We start from the raw sequence: 22,185 nt of genomic DNA, 5'->3' as shown, positions 1-22,185 counted from the left end.
GACTTTATCCTGCTAACTGTTCCAAATGTCCGAACTGAATTTGGTAAAAGGGCTTTTATGTACTCTACGCCATCGTCTTGGAACGCCTTACAAAATACTTTTAAACTGGAAGAACTTATCCCGATCTGTATTTTTAAATCACTGGTGAAGTATTTTGAGACTGATTCCCTGACCTGTCAATGTTTTTAATTTGCTGTTTTTGATTTTGTTATACTCTTGTGAATTCTATGGTTTTTACTAGATTACTTGTAGTTTTTCATGTTGTTTGTCTGTCATTTTTGTAATGACTTGATGCTGCCGATCTTGACCAGGACTCTCTGGAAAAAGAGATTTTAAATCTCAATGAGCCTTTCCTGGTTAAATAAAGGTTTATTCATAATAATAATAATAATAATAATACACGGATGTGTACACCTGAATGTAGGCCTACAACTTTTTATATGCATTTTCATAATAGTATGCTTTACCAGGCTTGGAATTTCGTGATTTTAGGGGCAGGGCCATTTAGCCTTCAGGAGGGGCCCGATCTGCTAGGGCACCAAGGCCATCTACCAGGGCACCGTTGGCCATTAACCAAAATAGCCAATTAAATCGATTTGAAAACTAAAAAACACTAGATATTCTGTTAAGAAAAACACAAGTGTATCTAAATGTATATAAATAATTAGCCTACATGGTTACAGCCATGTTTGTCCAGCAAGCTTTCTCTGCCCTTAATCTTGTTCTGTACACCTCCGAAACAAAGGTCATGTGGTTCAGTAAGAAGAATGCCCCTCTCCCCACTGGTGTGATTACTACCTCTGAGGGTTTAGAGCTTGATGTAGTCACCTCATACAATTGCTTGGGAGTATGGCTAGACGGTGCACTGTCCTCTCAGCACATATCAAAGCTGCAGGCTAAAGTTAAATCTAGATTTGGATTCCTTTATCGTAATCGCTCCTCTTTCACCCCAGCTGCCAAACTAACCCTGATTCAGATGACCATCCTACCCATGCTAGATTACGAAGACGTAATTTATAGATCGGCAGGTAAGGGTGCTCTAGAGCGGCTAAATGTTCTTTACCATTCGGCGATCAGATTTGCCACCAATGCTCCTTATAGGACATCCATCACTGCACTCTATACTCTGTAAACTGGTCATCTCTGTGATATCTGTCGCAAGACCCACTGGTTGATGCATATTTATAAAACCCTCTTAGGCCTCACTCCCCCCTATCTGAGATACCTACTGCAGCCCTCATCCTTAACAACACCCATTCTGCCGGTCACATTCTGTTTAAAGGTCCACAAAACACACACATCCCTGGGTCGCTCCTCTTTTCAGTTTGCTGCAGCTAGCGACTGGAACGAACTGCACAAAACACTCAAACTGGACAGTTTTATCTTCATCTCTTCATTCAAAGACTCAATCATGGACACTCTTACTGACAGTTGTGGCTGCTTCGTGTGATGTATTGTTGTCCCTAGCTTCTTGCCCTTTGTGCTGTTGTCTGTGCCCAATAATGTTTGTACCATGTTTTATGCTGCTACCATGTTATGCTGCTGCCATGTTGTGTTGCTACCATGTTCTTGTCATGTTGTGTTCCTACCATGCTGTGTTGTCATGTGTAGCTGCCATGCTATGTTGTTGTCTTAGGTCTCTCTTTATGTAGTGTTGTGGTGCCTCTCTTGTTGTGATGTGTGTTTTGTCCTATATTTTTATTTTATTTTAATTATTTTTTTCCAGCCTGCGTTTTCCTTTTGGTAGGCCGTCATTGTAAATAACAGTTAGTTCTTAACTGACTTGCCTAGTTAAATAAAGGTTCAATAAAAATAAATAAATAAAAATGTCCACACCAATGCTGACATGAGGAAGGCGCCAGAAAATTTAGCCCAACTTGAATGAGACTTTTAATTACATATATATGCTAAACGCCAGTCATGTTTGACAAATATAATGTTGGATTATTTATATTAATGCCTAAAGGCTTGATTATTTTGATATACTCGAGGCACTGTTCGTTCCGATAGGAGAGAAAGTCCAGTGGCTGTTGTGCACTGCAACATCACCCACCTTGCCATCTGAGCGGAGGCAGTCAGCATTTTGAAACTATTTCACCATAAACTTAATTGTTTAAAACCTGGATGTTCATTTTGTCATTTTATGAGGAATGTCTTACTTGTTTCGAAGTAGCCTAGATAAATCCCGAGCATAGGAATGCACTTCATGCTTCCTCAGTCCCCTGACAGAAAGGTCTCATTCTTCTTCATTTTTCAGAAAACAAGCCTGAAACAATTTCTAAAGACTGTTGACATCTAGTGGAAGCCATAGGAACTGCTAACCCATTAGATACTCAATAGGCATTCAATTGAAAACTACCCACATGAAAATATCCCACTTCCTGGATGGATTTCCCTCAGGTTTTCGCCTGCCATATCAGTTCTGTTATACTCACAGGCACTATTCTAGCTTCTGGGCCTGAGTAACAGGCAGTTTACTTTGGGCACGCTTGTCATCCAGACGTCAAAATACTGCCTCCAAGCTCATTTACAACTGCGACCTAGCCTAGATAAAACAAAGCAGTCCGACACAAACAACAATACAGAGTTACACATGGAATAAACAAGCGTACAGTCAATAACACAATCGAAAAGAAAGTCTATATACAGTCTGTGCAAATGGCGTGAGGTAAGGCAATACATAGGCCATAGTAGCGAAATAATTACAATTTAGCAAATTGTAGTGGAGTGATAGATGAGCAGATGGTGATGTGCAAGTAGAAATACTATTGTGCAAAAGAGAAGAAAAGTAAATAAAAACAATATGGGGATGAGGTAGGTAGATTGGGTGGGCTATTTACAGATGGGCTATGTACAGCTGCAGCGATCGGTTAGCTGCTCAGATAGCTGATGTTTAAAGTTAGTGAGGGAAATATAAGTCTCCAGCTTCAGTGATTTTTGCAATTCGTTCCAGTCATTGGCAGCAGAGAACTGTAAGGAAAGGCAGCCAAAGGAGGTGTTGGCTTTGGGGATGACCAGTGAGATATACCTGCTGGAGCGCATGCTACAGGTAGGTGTTTTTATCGTGACCAGTGAGCTGAGATAAGGCGGGGCTTTACCTAGCATAGACTTATATATGACCTGGAGCCAGTGGGTTTGGCGACGAATATGTAGCAAGGGCCGGCCGACTGGAGCATACAGGTCACAGTGGTGGGTGGTATAAGGGGCTTTGGTGACAAAACGGATGGCACTGTGATAGACTGCATCCAGCTTGCTGAGTAGAGTATTGGAAGCTATTTTGTAAATGACATCACCGAAGTCGAGGATCGATAGGATAGTCAGTTTTACGAGGGTATGTTTGGCAGTGTGAGTGAAGGATGCTTTGTTGCGAAATTGGAAGCCGATTCTAGATTTAATATTGGATTGGAGATGTTTAATATGAGTCTGGAAGGAGAGTTTACAGTCTAGCCAGACACCTAGGTATTTATAGTTGTCCACATATTCTATGTCAGAACCGTCCAGAGTAGTGATGCTAGTCGGGCGGACGGGTGCGGGCAGTGAACGGTTGAAAAGCATGCGTTTGGTTTTACTAGCATTTAAGAGCAGTTGAAGGCAACAGAAGGAGTATGGCATTGAAGCTTGTTTGGAGGTTAGTTATTAACACAGTGTCCAAAGAAGGGAAGGATGTATATGACAGCTATTTGAGAAGTCCATGAGGCTCTTCAACTTTTTTTAATGATAAACTTAAAAGTTGCATAGGCCTCCTTTATATTTTCTCCATAAAAGCACATGGATGTACAGGCAACTGCCAAAATTAAGGAAACACAAAACATAAACTGTCTTAATAGGGTGTTATGTCACCACAAGCCAGAACAGCTTCAATGTACCTTGATATACTGTAGATACTACAAGTGTCTGGAACTCTATTGGAGGGATGCGACACCATTCCTCCACTAGAAATTCCATTACTTGGTGTTTTGTGGATGGTGGTGGAAAACGCTGTCTCAAGCGTCGCTCCAGAATTGACCATAAGTGTTCAATTGGGTTGAGATATGGTGACTGAGACAGCCATGGCATGTGGTTTACATATTTTTCATGCTCATCATACCATTCGGTGACTACTCGGAGCCCTGTGGATGGGGGGCATTGTCATCCTATGGGGGCATAGCCACTGTAGCCAAAATGAAACATGTATATGATGTAATGTTAATTGCTTAATGCACCTTAAAGTTGGTTGCCAACTGCCATATAAACTCCAAACAAGAAGAAGAAGCCTGAAGGAGGAGAGATTACTAGTAACATTCAGTTTACCCTTTTATCTGTGGATTCATTGTCGGAGTAGAGGACCTTGTGCAGTTCAGGTAAAATAACAACTCAATGTTTACATCCCAGGACAAAAATTGCCATAAATGTTTAATGCTTTACGACCTGTCTTGTGTGGGTGGACTATATCATCATGCACGCGGACGCACGTGCACCCGGTGTAGTCAGCATGTAAGCCTTACCATTTTATATTTCAATTTCAATGGGGCAGGGACGTCCCAAGGATTCTGGATAGCACATACCTTAATTAACTCAGGAACCACACCTGTGTAAAAGCACCTGCTTTCAATATACTTTGTATCCCACATTTACTCAGGTGTTTCCATTATTTTGGCAGTTACATGTATATGAAACGAATTAGCAAAAACGTGGGATTTTGTCATATGTGTAAATATAACATTAAGTATCCTGGTCAAGGATGTGAGAATCATGCAATATTGGCACTCTACCCTTGAGACAGACCAACTGAAGGGGAACAAAATTAACCTTGAATTTAAATGTATCCCTCTGGTGGCCAAATTAACCTATTTTAACAAATGCCATCGGTTTGTGGAAAAAAAAGTTACAAATCTGTTATAGGCTGATGCAGAATTTGTTACAGGAAATAATCCTGGCCACCTGGTGAGGTCAGCATTGTTTATGTAATGGGAACAGCTAACATGTAGCCTTTGATAACGTGCAACTACGTCAACAATGTTATTTGGCTAATGCTTAAATTTAACCTTGAACTTAAACTTTTTCTAATGTTTGTAAGTATGGCCTCGGTGTGTTCCCCTGTCTCACACTAGCCATATATCTGTTTCTGACTGTTTGGAGACACGATGTACCAGGGCGTATTGCATGGGCCCAGTGTGAGAGACAGAGAACACCACATACAGTGACTGATTTACAGATCAAAGGACCACTGGTGGTCTCTGAATGTGCACGTTCTCCATTCCCAGGCCTGGTCCCATGTTATGGTGACAAATCAATGAATTGTAAATGGAAAACCACAACAGTCATCATGCCCTCACTCGGCACCACCACGTCGACAGACAGAGGGAGAGAGAAAGACAGAGACCCTCCTTGGGGAGGGAGAGGAGTTGTTTGTTGTCCAATGTCTTCCTGCATGCCTCTCCTGTCACTGCACTGATATCACTTTCCCTGCTTTCACCAGTAAACCAATTACAGGGAGGAGTCAGGGGATGGTGGGGGAAAGCAAAGGGCACGTCAGTCCTAATACGCTGATGGCTTTGAAATGAAAAACCTTGACCTGTCTCAACAGTTTAGTGTCTGCTTTGATTGCTCTGTCTGGCCATTACTGTTTCTGATACATCGCACAACACTGGAGCTGTCAGAGCTCCGAGAGGACACTCACAACACTATCACACACACATGTACGCATGCACACACGCACACAAACAGCCCTAATGTGATATTTTGCTCATTGAAAGCAAATTAGGCCATGTTATGTGTTGTTCATAGATTGTCTCCATAATCTAACCTCACATAATGAATAACCTTTATCACTTCATGACATTTTAATTGACATCTAAACTCACCAAAGGGAGGAACTGCAGAACAAAGGAGGAAAGTATTACAGTACATCTACCAGGCTTTATCAAAAACCCAGGATGTGTTGCTCATTGTAGACGAGCCTTAACCGTCGCAGGCAGACCGTGTAGGTCATACTAATAGCCACACGTGACTGTGTGGTGTGTAAAATGACACTACACCTGTTATCACAGAGTCTCTTTCTTCCTTGTGTAGCGGATCATTGGTGTGACAAAGCGCTCTGACAGGCGTGCTTCCCCCTGTTTTGATGTGTTCTGCTGTCTGCCTTCCACACAGGCTTGAGATGGGGCTGCGCAGTGGAACACATGCAGTACAGGGAGAGACATGAGGAGGAGCTGTGTGCTGAGGCAGGGTGCATGCATGTTTGTTACCCCAGTCAGTGAGCTGTCCGATCAGCCACTCCCACTGCCCACGGCACAGGACTGCTGAGGCCGAGCACAGAATCTGTATTCATTTGGCCCTGCACCTGCCACAAGAATGTGGACATGTGGAATGAAAAGGGCGAGCGGGGGAGGGAGAATGGGAAAAGAGTGAGACAGGGAAAGTGCAAAGAGAGACAGTCAGATAAGGAGAGAGAGATAGAACATATGATAAAATCGATTGGGGGGATTTTAAGAGGGAGACTGCACCCTGTGGACACCTGATTGAATGCTGGCCTTCCTTTAGGTATTGGAATCCCCCCTACCCCATTCTCCACCCCATGGCCTCTTGTCCCCATGCCAGTAATAAAGGTACATGAATAATGGCCAACATTCAATAAGTACATGGATAGCCGCATGGGACAATGAAACATTATCAATTTCCACACCCTCCACCGCTCTCTCTGTCTCCCAGCCGGGGCTCTTAATAACGGATGGGCCCCTGGGTCCTGTGCCCCCTCCTGGTCCTGCCTCTGTCTGTGCTCTATACTGTAGCTTGGGGGAGTCAGGTCATTAGCATGCAGGAGGTATCAAACACCTGCTACCGGCAACAGCCATCGCCGCCTCGCCTCAACACACAATCAGGGAAGTGTTTTCCTTGTGCGATGGATGCGTGTGGCCGTCACTCCTCTTTTTGATTTACAGCCCTCTCCTCCACCTGGGAAAGCGTTGCGTGTGGTGCAGGCAGAGGGAGGGATGTGTTCTGTTGGACCGGGCGCGGTGCTGTGACATGAAGTATGGCAAACGTGAGTCGCTACTCCACAGAGACACTTGCCTCTTACAGCGATGTGATTTACAGACACGGCCTGTCTGTCTGGCGGAGGAGAAGAAAAGACAGAAAAAATGAAGGGTGTCGGGATTCAACATGTAGATCACTGGTAGAGGTCATTAGAATATTGGCAGATATACAATTTATACTTCCTTATCATTTTAACAGCTTAGTCTTGCTAAACATGTTGAATACAAATCCGACCGCCGTGTGTGTTTCAAGGGCACCCAGGGTCACTCTCTTAAGGGGTGTAAAAACCTGGCCAGCCCCGCTGGTGAGGGCCATACCGGCAGGGCTGCTGGGCTGAGGTCAGAGAGCGTACTGAGCAGAGTGGAATGGATGAATCCCCCTGAGTAGAACGCAATGAAATGCGCGGCCGGCTCCATTGTCATGTGACTATACGTTTACGACTCAGCCTGGTCACATGCTCACTGATGCCTGGTGTGTAAAACTCATATAACCCAGGTATCATTAGACACCAGGGCCAATACCGTATTGGTTATATTCCCCCTCACAATTGGGAATGATTTTGTCGACCTGATTGTGTTATTGATGTACTGTTGTGGTCCTTTGTGAGCGCATGCTGTGGGATGAATAGAAGGACAGAATAGGGATGAGAATTAGGAAATCATACGTTGTCTACCCTGACATTGGTTCAATGTAGTCTTCCCCATGGCCACAGGAAGATGTTTTGAGTTGGGGCAAAAACAAATCCCCTTTATAATAAAGCATTTCATGCATCTATAATTGCATTTGCGTAGAGGCATACAGTTCAGCAGATTTCCACACATAGGGATTTTTTTGAACAGGGTCTGGACTTTTTATAAATACATGTCATGCAATTCTACATCATTTACATGATAGAAGACTTAACAGAGTATTTCTTTGTACCACACAAATTACTGAAATTAGTGGCTACTCTGACAATGACAAACAGCATAAAAATGACCATTCAACATCAGAAAAATAGGCACTTGGTAGTGTTAACAGGTGCTCGACCAATCGGCGAAAGCCAACATCATCCACGACAGAGAACGGTTGATTGTCAAGGGCAATGAATTCCATTATCTTGAATTTAATGGATTTCGCCTTTGAGTTGTCTCACTGAAATGTTGTTACACTTTCAAATGACTGCTTGACTTGTTGACTGCTCGATCCACACAGCAGACATTTTGGGCTAGTTTAGGAATGCTGTGTTGCACGTATAGCGGAAACATTTTACGTGGCGTCATTATGTCATGTACCTATGTTATAAAGATATTTTTTTATTCATTTTTATTTTATTTCACCTTTATTTAACCAGGTAGGCCAGTTGAGAGCAAGTTCTCATTTACAACTGCGACCTGGCCAAGATAAAGCAATGCAGTGCGACAAAAACAATGGCACATGGGATAAAGTTACACATGGGATAAACAAATGTACAGTCAATAACACAATAGAAAAATATGTATACAGTGTGTGCAAATTAAGTAAGGAGATAAGGCAATAAATAGGTCAATAGTGGCGAAGTAATTACAATTTAGCAATTTACACTGGAGTGATATATGTGCAGATGCGGTATGTGCAAGTCGAAATACTGGTGTGCAAAAGAGTAGAAAAACAAAAACAAAAACAAATATGGGGATGAGGTAGATAGTTGGTTGGATGGGATATTTACAGATGGGCTGTGTACAGCTGCAGCGATCGGTAAGCTGCTTTGACAGCTAACGCTGTCATCCCAAACCATCTCAATTTGGTTAACGTCTGGTGATTGTGGAGGCCATGTCATCTGATGCAGCACTCCATCACTCTCCTTATTGGTCAAATAGCCCTTACACAGCCAGGAGGCATGTTTGGTCATTATCCTGTTAATAAACAAATGATAGTCCCACTAAGCGCAACCAGATGGGATGTTATATCGCTGCAGAATGGTAGCCATGCTGGTTACGTGTGCCTTGAATACGAAATAAACCACAGACAGTGTCACCAGCAAAGCACCCCCACACCATCACACCACCACCTCCATGTTTCACGGTGGGAACCATACAAAGACAAGGTGGTTGGAACCAAAAATTGCTTGTGTTTCTTGGCCCAAGCAAGTCTCTTCTTATTATTGCTGTCCTTTAATGGTGGTTTCTTTGCAGCAAATCAACCATGAAGGCCTGATTCATGTAGTCTCCTCTGAAAGGTTGATATTGAGATGTGTCTGTTACTTTAACTCTGAAGCATTTATTTGGGTTGCAATTTCTGAGGCTGGTAACTCTAATAAACGTATCCTGTGGCAGTCCTCGTGAGAGCCAGTTTCATCATAGAGCTTGATGGTTTTTGCAACTGCACATGAAGAAACTTTCAAAGTTGTTGACATTTTCTGTATTGACTGACCTTCATGTTTTAAAGTAATGATGGACTGTCATTTCTATTTGCTTATTTGAGCTGTTCTTGCCATAATATGTACTTGGTCTTTTACCAAATAGGGCTCTCTTCTGTATACCACCCCTGCCTTGTCACAACACAACTGATTGTCTAAAACACATTAAGAAGGAAAGAAATTGCACAAAGTAACTTTTAACAAGGCACACCTGTTAATTGAAAGGCATTCCAGGTGACTACCACATGAAGCTGGTTCAGAGATTGCCAAGAGTGTGCAAAGCTGTCATCAAGGCAAAGGTTGGATACTTTGAAGAATCTCAAATATAAAATATATTTAGTTTTGTGTTAAACCTTTTCAGTTACTACTATTTCATAGCTTTGATGTCTTCACTATTATTCTACAATGTAGAAAATAGTAAAAATAAAGAATAAGTGTGTCAACCTTTGACTGGTGCTATATACACTACTGTTCAAAAGTTTGAGGTCACTTAGAAATAATGTGTCCATTAGAATAATATCAAATTTATCAGAAATACAGTGTAGACATTGTTAATGTTGTAAATGACTATTGTAGGTGGAAAGGGCAGATTTGTAATGGAATATCTACATAGGCATACAGAGGCCCATTATCAGCAACCATCTCTCCTGTGTTCCAATGGCACATTGTGTTAGCTAATCCAATATCATCATTTTAAAAGGCTAATTGATCATTAAAAAACCCTTTTGCAATTATGTTAGCACACCTGTAAACTGTTGTTCTGATTAAAGAAGCAATAAAACTGACCTTCTTTAGACTAGTTGAGTATCTGGAGCATCAGCATTTGTGGGTTCGATTACAGGCTCAAAATGGCCCGAATCAAAGACCTTTCTTCTGAAACTCATCGGTCTATTCTTGTACTGAGAAATGAAAGCTATTCCATGTGAGAAATTGCCAAGAAACTGAAGATCATTATGTTTGGAGGAAAACGGGGAGGCTTGCAAGCCGAAGAACACCATCCCAACCGTGAAGCACAGGGTGTGGCAGCATCATGTTGTGGGGATGCTTTGCTGCAGGAGGGACTGGTGCACTTCACAAAATAGATGCCATCATGAGGTAGGAAAATTATGTGGATATATTGAAGCAACATCTCAAGACATCAGTCAGGAAGTTAAGGCTTGGTCGCACATTGGTCTTCCAAATGGACAATGACCCCAAGCATACTTTCAAAGTTGTGGCAAAATGGCTTAAGGACAACAAAGTCAAGGTATTGGAGTGGCCATCGCAAAGCCCTGACCTCAATCCTACAGAACATTTGTGGGCAGAACTGTAAAAGTGTGTGCGAGCAAGGAGGCCTACAAACCTGACTCAGTTACACCAGCTCTGTCAGGGGAAATGGGACAAAATTCACCCAACCTATTGTGGGAAGCTTGTGGAAGGCTACCCGAAACGTTTGACCCAAGTTAAACTGTGTAAATGCAATGCTACCAAATACTAAATGAGAGTATGTAAAATTCTGGCCCACTGGGAATGTGATGAAAGAAATAAAGGTGGAAATAATTAATTCTCTCTACTAATATTCTGACGTTTCACATTCTTGAAATAAAGTGGTGATCATAACTGACCTAAGACAGGGAATTTTTACTCGGATTAAGTGTCAGGAATTGTGAAATACAGTTGAAGTCGAAAGTTTACATACACCTTAGCTTTACATACACCTACATTTAGCTTTACATTTAAACTTCAGTTTTTCACAATTCCTGACATTTAATCCTAGTAAATATTATCGTTTTAGGTCAGTGACCATTTCTCTTTTGCCAAGATAATCGATCCACCTGACAGGTGTGGCATATCAAGAAGCTGATTAATCTAGTGGTTTACCGATATCAACGTTTTTAAAGAGTGCCCCATTGTGGCAGTGGGGTTATGGTATAGGCATGAATATGCTACAGACAATGAACACAATTGCATTTTATCGATTGTAATTTGAATGCACAGATACCATGGCGAGATCCTGAGGCCCATTGTCATGCCATTCACCTGCTGCCATCACCTCATGTTTCAGCATCCTTTGACTTCATGGCTTGGTTTTTGCTCTGACATGCCCTGTCAACTGTGGGACCTTATATAGACAGGAGTGTGCCTTTTCCAAATCAGGTCCTATCAATTTAATTTACCACAGTAGGACTCCAATCAAGTTGTAGAAACATCTCAAGGATGATCATTGGAAACAGGATGCACCTGAGCTCACTTTTGAGTCTCATAGCAAATATTTTTCATTTGCAAAAATATATAATAGCCTGTTTTCACTTTGTCATTATGGGGTGTTGTGTGTAGATTGCTGAGAATTGTTTTTATTTAATCAATTTTAGAATAAGGCTGTTACATAACAATGTGTTAAAAAGTAAAGGGGTCTGAATCTGTATTCCCGGTCATGTGAACTCCATAGATTAGGGCCTAATTAATTTATTTCAGTTGACTGATTTCCTTTATGTGAACTTTAACTTAGTAAAATCTTTGAAATTGTTGTATTTTGCGTTCATATGTTTGTTCGCGCTCTCACTTTTCAATATTTAATTGATGTAAATCAAAAAGTTAGAAAGTAGGCCTATAGTCAAAAACCTACAAAGGGAAAGTCCTCCGTATGGAAAAGTTGTTGTATTGTAAGGCCAAATATAAGAAGAATGTTGCCGCGGCCAAATGCAGGCTACTGTGCAACTCGCTATTCAGGTAGGAAGCAATTTTGGAACTATATTTATTTTTTGTATTTATAATTATTTGTTTTATAATTATTGTATTGCAGGCCTATTCATCTAAACCAAGCCTTTAAATATGTAAAAAACGTTTTATTTCACTGACTTTTTTTGTTGGCTAAATTAAGATGGATCTGTCTTTTTAATTGTGTGCTCCGTATTTAGATGAATATAGTAGGCTTGATCGGTCTTGGTAATTGCTACAATATAGCCTGTTCAAAACTTTTTGTGAACGTTTAAACCAGTTCACAAGTATTTTGTTTCATTCTGTTGAGCCATTTTCTTTGGCCAAATTAAGTTCCAATTCTAATGTTGTGTTTTCCACGCTATAATGTCCTGCTCCTATTTTCCCTGTAAACAATGGCTTGTGTGATGATGCGAGCTCTCTACTGTTCTTTCATCACCAAAAACCACAATTCTCCTTCCCATGTGCGCAAAGAATAAACATGTATATTTCAATGAACTCCATTATTGCCATTGCTTTGCCTTAAACTTATGAGTGCACCATTTGTTTGTTCTACAGTGTTCCTACTGTGTATACTCTGTGCCATCTCCCTGCGTATTGCGCAATTTGCCAATGCATTGGTTAGTTCCGTCTCTGATTGATTATTATATTCCAACAACTATTAATTGTATTGCTTATCCACTAACTGTGGCAAATATTTGTGTTGATGTCTGTATATTTGATTTCCTTTTATTGCCTAAAACAATGATCAGTTGATGCAGCTGTTGAAAGTACACACGGGAACAGTTTCTCCTAAATTGGGTGCGCCAGTAACTGTGGGTATACAGTGGGGAGAACAAGTATTTGATACACTGCCGATTTTGCAGGTTTTCCTACTTACAAAGCACGTAGAAGTCTGTAACAATCTAAAACAAAAATTCAGAAAATCACATTGTATGATTTTTAAGTCATTAATTTGCATTTTATTAAAGAAGAAGAAAGAAAGAAGCCCTCCTGTTCTCCACTCATTACCTGTATTAACTGCACCTGTTTGAACTCGTTACCTGTATAAAAGACACCTGTCCACACACTCAATCAAACAGACTCCAACCTCTCCACAATGGCCAAGACCAGAGAGCTGTGTAAGGACATCAGGGATAAAATTGTAGACCTGCACAAGGCTGCGATGGGCTACAGGACAATAGGCAAGCAGCTTGGTGAGAAGGCAACAATTGTTGGCACAATTATTAGAAAATGGAAGAAGTTCAAGATGACGGTCAATCACCCTCGGTCTGGGGCTCCATGCAAGATCTCACCTCGTGGGGCATCAATGATCATGAGGAAGGTGAGGGATCAGCCCAGAACTACACGGCAGGGCTTGGTCAATGACCTGAAGAGAGCTGGGACCACAGTCTCAAAGAAAACCATTAGTAACACACTACGCCGTCATGGATTAAAATCCTGCAGCGCACGCAAGGTCCCCCTGCTCAAGCCAGCGCATGTCCAGGCACATCTGAAGTTTGCCAATGACCAACTGGATGATCCAGATGAGGAATGGGAGAAGGTCATGTGGTCTGAGACAAAAATAGAGCTTTTTGGTCTAAACTCCACTCGCCGTGTTTGGAGGAAGAAGAAGGATGAGTACAACCCCAAGAACACCATCCCAACCGTGAAGCATGGAGGTGGAAACATCATTCTTTGGGGATGCTTTTCTGCAAAGGGGACAGGACGACTGCACTGTATTGAGGGGAGGATGGATGGGGCCATGTATCGCGAGATCTTGGCCAACAACCTCCTTCCCTCAGTAAGAGCATTGAAGATGGGTCGTGGCTGGGTCTTCAAGCATGACAACGACCCGAAACACACAGCCAGGGCAACTAAAGAGTCTCAAGGTCCTGGAGTGGCCTAGCCAGTCTCCAGACCTGGACCCAATAGAAGATCTTTGGAGGGAGCTGCAAGTCCGTATTGCCCAGCAACAGCCCCGAAACCTGAAGGATCTGGAGAAGGTCTGTATGGAGGAGTGGGCCAAAATCCCTGCTGCAGTGTGTGCAAACCTGGTCAAGAACTACAGGAAACGTATGATCTCTGTAATTTCAAACAAAGGTTTCTGTACCCAATATTAAGTTCTGCTTTTCTGATGTATCAAATACTTATGTCATGCAATAAAATGCAAATTAATTACTTAAGATTTTCTGGATTTTTGTTTTAGATTCCATCTCTAGCAGTTGAAGTGTACCTATGATAAAAATTACAGACCTCTACAAGCTTTGTAAGTAGGAAAACCTGCAAAATCGGCAGTGTATCAAATACTTGTTCTCCCTACTGTATATGCACGTTCTTTGTCATAATTGGTAGAGCTGTCTTTGAGGTAACGTGTTACTTAGTTCTTTAATACATTTTCAGTTGGATGAGTATTCTATAGTTTGGTATAGGCATCTTTGCCTTTTGTAGCCATTTGGTTGCTACTTATTGCTGCTGTTTATTGTTTTGCCGTTTGTCATTTTTGTCCATTTGTCCCGACTACCTACCTGAATATTATTTTTTGGATCCATTCCTGGCCATTTTTGTAAATATTCACCTGCACTATTTTCATGGAGTGCACGTGTAAATAAAACCTTAATTTTGCCACAAATATTTTATCGCTGGTTGCTCTCTTGTGCTCGAACCTTCCTAAGTTAGACTGCAGGATTCCGTTATGTCTTAACAACTTAACTTACTTTTGAAGATTTAGTGCTGTGGTAATTAACCTATTATACTGCAGACCTATAATATGAAGCCAGCACGCATCGGCGCTCCAACTAACTCCGACAGTTAAACTTGAGGTGAGGAAGAATGTTTCAAGCCTACCAGAGTTACTCCTATGATCTAACAATATAATAGTTATCGTTATTTAAAAAATACTCTGATCAAAGTGATAGAATTAGCCTCCTCCTCTACACCTAAAGACGCAGTAGCCTGACAAGGAGAAATACTGTAAGTGTTGGGTTGTAGCATGCTGCCTGCATCTTTCTCGCTCGCTCTCTCTCTCGCTCTGGAGCTAGGCCTAAGCTTGTTTTCATTTTATATTTATTTTGAAAATATTTATATCATGCGGTGGACACCTAAGCCTATATGAATACAATGCGTTTAGTGCTCAAATCTCCGACAGCTGAACCATGAGGTAAACAATTATTGTTTTAAGAAAGAAAAAGGTGGGGAAGGAGATAGAACGTCCTCCCAGAGGACGCGACAGAGATCGGAAGACGGAGGCACAGGTTGATTAGGGTCTCTACTTCTCCGAGGAGACCTCTCGTTTGTGGGTAAAGTGGGACCAGATTTGATGCAACCCCTGGGACAGTGCTGCATGGTGTATTTTTGGTGATTCCTTCTAACATGCGTGGGGAGGTGAAGGGAGTCAAGGACTGTACATCCATAGCCTATCGTATTTGCACCAGCGGAGTGCATCGGCCATATCCCCGGTGAGTGCGCTGTGCACATGTTCACTCTTTATCATTAGGTCAGTGCCATTTTTAAACTTTTTTGGACAATAATTTCCTCCTTCAGGTCGTCATATTGTAGAATTTGTGTCTCCCCTCTTTCATAGGCCTAGATTAGATGGTTGTAGACAAGGTCGTTTTTATTGATCTGTTTGTCAGTCAGCAGTAGCTATGGGCCTACGGTATACTACCCTGTCGTTTTTTTATTGGGGTCACTTGTTAAATCCACTTCAATCAGTGTAGATGAAGGGGAGAAGACGAGTTAAAAAATGATTAAGTCTTGAGACAATTGAGACATGGATTGTGCGTTTGCCATTTAGAGGGTGAATGGGCAAGACAAAATATTTTAAGTGCCTTTGAACGGGTTATGGTAGTAGGGGCCAGTTTCCCGTGTGTATCAAGAATGGTCCACCACCCAAAGGACATCCAGTCAACTTGACACGACTGTGGAAAGTTAGCAAGGTGTTCTTAATGTTTTGTACACTCAGTGTATATAATATCTGTTGTGTCTTTTAAGTTGAGATATGGGCTCATAACTTGAACTTTGATATTAATTATGCATTATTGTAAATGGGAAAATATACACCAAAAAAATCTAGTTTTTCCTAAGTTTATACTTCATTGCTAGACTTTTTTGTGAGTACAATGCTGTGTGTGACTCCAGTTGACCTGGCCCAGCTCCAACTCCCCCTCCTCTAAGTCATGCTTCTTGGTCTCAGCTCACTGTCTCCATTGCCACTGGTCCACACAACACCTCCACTTTCAATGCATAGACTTAGCTCAACAAATGTTCTCCCATTAAAAAAGCTGTCCTAACGCATCCCAGTCTTCTTGGCTGATATGCACCTCATGGCACCATGTTTTCCATGGAGCATAGCGCCGTAGACTTGATGGCATGTTAACCTTGGTTTGTGATACAGTGCATTTTTCACGAGTAGGATCCCTTTGCTTACAATGCTGTGAGGTCCATCAGAAAGGCTCTTGCACAACACAAGCCAGAGCCTTTCTGCTGTGAGGTCACAGTGCAGGAATATGACTGTGTGAGAACTACAAATACACTCCATCAAGCCATTCTTCTCCAACTACAGACAATACCATCTCCTTCAAATCATGTTGTTGGCCTTGAAATGAGACCGTACGAAAGGTTTCTTTCTTTCCTATTGACATGCAATTATTAGCATGTGTGCATTTCAATGAACTGCAGCATGCAGGCACACCCACATACTCTCACACGCACAGACAAACACCAACCCAAACAAACAGTGACCAGACAAAGGCGATTAGGGAGGGGGGAGCGGTAGCAACGTAGGCAGTGGAGTGGGCACTCGGCCACATCAAAAACAATTATTGCACTTGTGCAGAAATATCTGTATTTTTAGCCTGGGCAAATTGGGATACAGAAACTCCATATCCAGAGCCACTCTGAACAATAATTAACCTTGTGCGTGGGGGTACTGGATGTGTTGGACAATAGGAGGTGATTGATTGATTTTTCTGGATAGTGGTCCTCTGTTGCTTTTGGCCCTTCATCTGTCCCCTCAGGCTGCTGCTGCACTGTCCTTCTATTCCCCTCGCCTCCCTCCAAGAGCTTTTATGCAGCTATAAACAAAATACACTTCGCCTCTTGTAGCTGAGCCATAAATATCCCACAGCCTACTTTGCTTAGGGCTGTAAAAATGACTACCTTTATGCCTGGGGCACTTTGTCACAGTTAGTCACAACTTGGGGGTCGGGGACAATAGAGAGAGGACGTCAGTGTCCTACAGTTATTGCAACATAAGTAGCAGAGGACAGATCATTGATGGCTGCCGCTATAATCATAATTTACTGTAATATCCCCCTTGCTCTTTTGTTGCAAAGCTGTTGCTGAAAACGAATTGTTATTATCCCAATGTCTCTGCATTTTGGATAAGTCTGTATACGTGGTTCATGCCAAGTTTTCAAAGAGAGAAGACGTGTTAGTGCAGTTTAGCAGGCTATTTTGGAAGTTCATGTGGAGTGTTTACTGTAAGTTGTCCTCTCCTGCCACTATGCTTCGTCTCCTTTTTTGTGTCACATGTACGCTGTGATGAACAGCGTGGCTCCATGGCAACGAGTGCCAAATCACTGCTGTTAATGGATCCACGAGGAGGCAGAGAGACTCAGTGGAGAGCTCAGGTCCAATATCAAACCTCCCAGTCAGTCATCACTTAGCAGAGTCAAAAGCATAAAATAATGTATTCTGCTACTGTATGTTCTTTATGCATGTGTTAACGACATGTCTTTTTTTTCTTCTTTTTTCGTATGTGCTCAAGTTTATTTTAGGTTTCTATAATTAACTGGGGTGACAGAGAGAAACTGTCTGGGAGGAAAGGACTTCTACATGCTCATTATCATTGATTGAATATGCAGTCAACACCAGCTCTGTTTGACAGTTGCTGTCGGGTAAAACCAGATACGGCCGTGTGAATCACATTATACTATATACAAATCTGCTTTCAGGAGTCAAAGTAAAAATGTCTAGAAGCCAAGGGTGTTCCTTTAATGGAGAAAATAGAAACAGATTTAAAGTTGCGGTTCGTTGGTGTGTTTTGTTGTGTGGATGCGATGTGGTTGCAGGGTGTTTGCTGTGACTGTCTCTCTGCTCTCTGGGGACGTATGTGTTCTGGGGAAAGGTCCCCGAGTTGACAGTCCGAGCTGTCCATCGTTTAGCTGCCACTTCCTGACCCCGGCCCCGCGGCCCTCCTTCCCTCTCCTCCTCCAGTCCATCTCTTGCCAGGAAACACTTGGCTCTTTGCCGGCAATCTGAGCATCTTATTAAATTGCCTTTGTTCTTCAGTTGAATAAGAAGAGAATTTAAAAATGATGTTTCCTTTTTGGCAATGAATAGGATTGGCCTCGAAGCTATGAATGTTAGAAGAAATGATTCATCTTTGAAATGTGTTTAAGTGCTTTATGTAAAGCTCGGGCCTGGTGAAGGACTGAAAGTACATTGTGGACAGGTGAAAAAGTTCCCTTTCAATTGAAAAGGCATAATATTGTGTTATTTAGATCATCCAGAAGATGCTATTCACAGTGACGTATAAGCAAATGGATTTTAGTTGATGCAACCATTTCTATAAAATAATCTGCACTGACCTCATTGCCCTTTTATTTTCACTTACAGTATGTCATATCCTACCACCATTAGGCATTCAGTAACATCCAATCATATACAACATTGCAGTTATTAGTGCACATAGATTTGCACTGAATCCTGTTCAGTCTTGTTATAGGCCTACAGGAAAGAAATAGCGCCTCCTATTCTGTACAATCTACATCCACAGCATCTGAGGAGACAGGAGAGTGGGGTGACAGAGTGAAAGAGAGGTGGGGGAATGTAATTGCCTTAGTATGAATTCATCATGATGAGTCACAATGCATTCCCCGTTCAACCACTTAGAGAAATTGATTCAAGCACTTTTATTGATGTGGGCCTCTAACAGAGAGCAAAATAAAGGGACTGACTAATGTATGTTCTTCTTTTATTTTTGTTTATTTAACTCGGTAAGTCAGAACAAATTCTTATTTACAATGACGGCCTACCCTGGCTAAACTCTAACCCGGACGAAGCTGGGTCAATTGTGCGCCACCCTATGGGACTCCCAATCAATACAGTCTGGAATTGAACCAGGGTCTGTAGTGACACCTCTAGCACTGAAATGCAGTGCCTTATAGACCACTGCACCACTCGGGAGCCCATCACACTTTCAATTCTCCATATACATTAACCCTCATTCTACTAACATATTTTACATGCAAGGATTACCAATTGGGATAATTTTGACCCCAAAAACTATTGGAAAAAGCAACTTAGTTATTATCAAAACATCATTAGATATTCAAATGATGTTATCTGAAATGAAATATAACCAAAACAGACTGTTATTTTAGCAAAATTACACTAATTTGCATATTATATCAAATGAAAATATATATATTTTTTCAAAGTGCAATCCACATTAGTACTAAAATGTAATAATCCATGCCTTTTGGGAATGTTATGAGGCCCAAAAGTTATGTGCGGAGTTTCTGTCAGAAGTTTTACATCGTATATTTGCTTTTAGTCTGTCTGTCTGCGTATTTCAAGACATGGCATATGAGGGTACAGTGAGATACACAATGTGTTGGATGATACTTTTCTAGTCAATCATCTTAAAAAATGTATATACAGTACTTCAACTGGAAATTAACTAATTCTCTGTGGTTAACACAATTGAAAATGTCAAATGCTTTATTATCTAAATGTTGAAAGTGTGTGGGCGACAGAGAGAAACAAAATGGTGCAGTTTGAGGCCATGTGGCGGAGTGTGATACGGCACTAGAGATGGGGAATGAGCAGGTGGTTCTGGGCAGGGTGATGTTGTGCATGTTTGTGTGCGTGTTTGTTGTCAGTTGTATGTGGATGTTTTGTATTGTAATAAAATTTAAAAAATCTTTAAAAATGTGAAAAATATTGGAGTATATTATAGGAATTCTGGTATTTATATAACACTGTAGAATACAGTGGTAGTTATATAACACTGTAGAATACAGACCAATACAGCAGTACATTAAGAGGGTAGTTGATTTCTGTATTACAGTTCTACCAAGTATTCATACCACTGACAGACTTTTAGAAGCTGTTTGGACTGCAACTCAGCATATATGCAAGGTAATTCTGGTTTTGCACATGATCATACAGTACCTTTAGAAAGTACTCATACCCCTTGATTTATTCCACATTTTGTTGTGCTACAGCCTGAATTCAAAATGGATTAGACATTTTTTTTATTTCTCAACCATCACTGAATATCCCATAATGACAAAGTGAAAACAGGTTTTAATACATTTTTGCAAATGTATTTCAAAATACAGAAATATCTAATTTACTTACACTATCGTTCAAAAGTTTGGGGTCACTTAACATGGGGTCCAATAAAATAACATCAAATCAATCAGAAATACAGTGTAGACATTGTTATTCATGTTGTAAATGACAAATGTAGCTGGAAATTGCTGTTTTTTTAATGGAAATCTACATAGACTTACAGAGGCCCATTTAGAAGCAACAACCATCACTCCTGTGTTCCAATGGCACATTGTGTTAGTTAATCCAAGTTATCATTTTAAAAGGGTAATTGATCATTAGAAAAACCCTTTTGCATTTATGTTAGCACAGCTGAAAACTGTAGTTCTGATTCAAGAAACAATAAAACTGGCCTTCTTTAGACTAGTTGAGTATCTGGAGCATCAGTATTTGTGGGTTCAATTACAGGCTCAAAATGGACAGAAACATCGGTCTATTCTTGTTCTGAGAAATGAAGGCTATTCCATGTGAGAAATTGCTAAGAAACTGAAGATCTCATACAACACTGTGTGTGTTGTACTACTAGCGGGTGGGTTGGCAAAAGCCAGCTCCTCTCTCCCTCCAACCCCCACTCAACCAACCCACCCACCCACCCACCGTTTCCCTGGCAACAAACAGGCAGGTGTTTTTTGGAAAAAGTCGCTAATGCGTCTTTAAGTCACTATCCTGGCCCATCTCTGTCAATTTCCCTTGAAACAAGATACCGGGCTCTGCAAGAAGCAAAGCCGCTCCAAAAATACGTTGAACTCGTAAGTGTTCCTCTCCACGGAAGTCTTTAGTAAAAGGCGAAAGGCTTGTGCGTAATGAAGAGAAACCAGAGTCATATGGAAGTCAAGAGGTCGGGGCCCGAGACACACTCTGTGCACTCTAGGCAGGGTTCCCGCGGGTGCTCCCGGAACCCACTCTTCCAAGTTTTCGAGGGCTGTCTGTGGATAAAAAGAAGGTCACAGAGGCACAGAGAGACAGAGAGACAGAGAGACAGAGAGACAGAGAGAGAGAGAGAGAGAGAGAGAGAGAGAGAGAGAGAGAGAGAGAGAGAGAGACACACACAATCCTGGCCCCAATTCTTTTTTTACTACTCCCTTCACAGAACAGCACAAACTGGCCCTAACCAGAATAATTGAAAGAGGAGTGGGAGGCCCCGGTGCACAACTGAGCAAGAGGACAAGTACATTAGAGTGTCTAGTTTGAGAAACAGATGCCTCACAAGTACTCAACTGGCAGCTTCATTAAATAGTACCCACAAAAACTCAACGTCAACAGTGAAGAGGCGACTCCGGGATGATGGCTTTCTAGGCAGAGTTGTAAAGAAAAAGCCATATCTCAGACTGGCCAATAAAAAGAGAAGATTAAGATGGGAAAAAGAACACAGACACTGGACAGAGGAAGATTGGAAGAAAGTGTTATGGACAGACAAATCTAAGTTGGAGGTGTTCGGATCACAAAGAAGAACATTCGTGAGACAGAAAAAATGAAAAGATGCTGGAGGACGCCATCTGTCAAGCATGATGGAGGCAATGTGATGGTCTGGGGTGCTTTGGTGGTGGTAAAGTGGGAGATTTGTACAGGGTAAAAGGGATCTTGAAGAAAGAAGGCCATATCACTCAATTTTGCAACATCATGCCATACCCTGCAGGCAGCACTTAATTGGAGCCAATTTCCTCCTACAACAGGACAATGACCCAAAGCACAGCTCCAAACTATGCAAGAACTATTTAGGGAAGAAGCAGTCAGTTGGTATTCTGTCTATAATGGAGTGGCCAGCACAGTCACCG

At 41.6% G+C, this 22,185-nt stretch overlaps 1 protein-coding gene and 1 non-coding gene across 3 annotated transcripts in view; one reads left to right on the top strand and one right to left on the bottom strand.

Annotated features, from left to right (window-relative positions):
• ntrk3a (neurotrophic tyrosine kinase, receptor, type 3a) overlaps nt 1–22,185 on the top strand; it is a 256,336-nt gene that overhangs the window by 176,135 nt on the left and 58,016 nt on the right. The window lies entirely within an intron of this gene.
• Nucleotides 21,117–21,233, bottom strand: LOC149985188 (U5 spliceosomal RNA). Its single transcript, XR_016491166.1, has one exon. It is a non-coding gene; the product is annotated as a U5 spliceosomal RNA (small nuclear RNA).

The sequence above is a fragment of the Oncorhynchus mykiss genome, chromosome 2 (genome assembly GCF_057628025.1).
Source record: "Oncorhynchus mykiss isolate SJ-2025 chromosome 2, ASM5762802v1, whole genome shotgun sequence".
Lineage (NCBI taxonomy): Eukaryota > Metazoa > Chordata > Actinopteri > Salmoniformes > Salmonidae > Oncorhynchus > Oncorhynchus mykiss.
The sequence above is the reverse complement of the archived record's forward strand: the minus strand, read 5'-3'. Positions and strand labels throughout refer to the sequence as shown.